The 524-nt window shown below is 40.6% G+C and overlaps 1 protein-coding gene across 1 annotated transcript in view; it reads right to left on the bottom strand.

The window, feature by feature from the left end:
* Nucleotides 1-524, bottom strand: part of LOC119585640 (EH domain-binding protein 1-like) — a gene marked incomplete in the record, with an annotated part of 320960 nt that overhangs the window by 286353 nt on the left and 34083 nt on the right.

The raw sequence follows: 524 nt of genomic DNA, 5'->3' as shown, positions 1-524 counted from the left end.
CTTCCGATCTCCCTCCAGTAAAGGTCTCATAAGCGACACCTCGCCCTTTAAGCTTCGCCTGGAGGCAATTGTCACCAGGAGTCGCATCGCCGGAGCAAACGAACTCCACATTAAACTCGTAAAGAAAAAAAAACAGCTAAAATGCACCTCTAATGCCTCCCTCCTGATCTAAAATGGCGGCATCCATAGCGTCTCGGTTTCTAATTAATACTGCCCAAGGAGGTTACTTTCCACAACTTTGCCTTCCGAGATAATTTGAAAACTTCATTAAAGTCGATATATAAGTTGGAACAGTATTGGTTTTCTAATTTAATGGGAGGCTTAGGGGCGGGCTCTATGATTTCCGAGACGGTTGGGATAATCTTATCAAGTGCAAAAATAACATAGACGGAACAATAATAACTTCAGTAATGATAGTGGCATTAATAAGATGGTGATGATACACACACCAGTGGCATTATCAAAATTAGTATATATCCGTCATCATTTTACTATTCTTCATAACATCTTTGCCTTTCCTACAG

The sequence above is a fragment of the Penaeus monodon genome, chromosome 20 (genome assembly GCF_015228065.2).
Source record: "Penaeus monodon isolate SGIC_2016 chromosome 20, NSTDA_Pmon_1, whole genome shotgun sequence".
In the NCBI taxonomy this organism is placed as follows: Eukaryota; Metazoa; Arthropoda; class Malacostraca; order Decapoda; family Penaeidae; genus Penaeus; species Penaeus monodon.
Note: the sequence above shows the minus strand (reverse complement) of the source record. Positions and strands in the feature narration are given on the sequence as shown.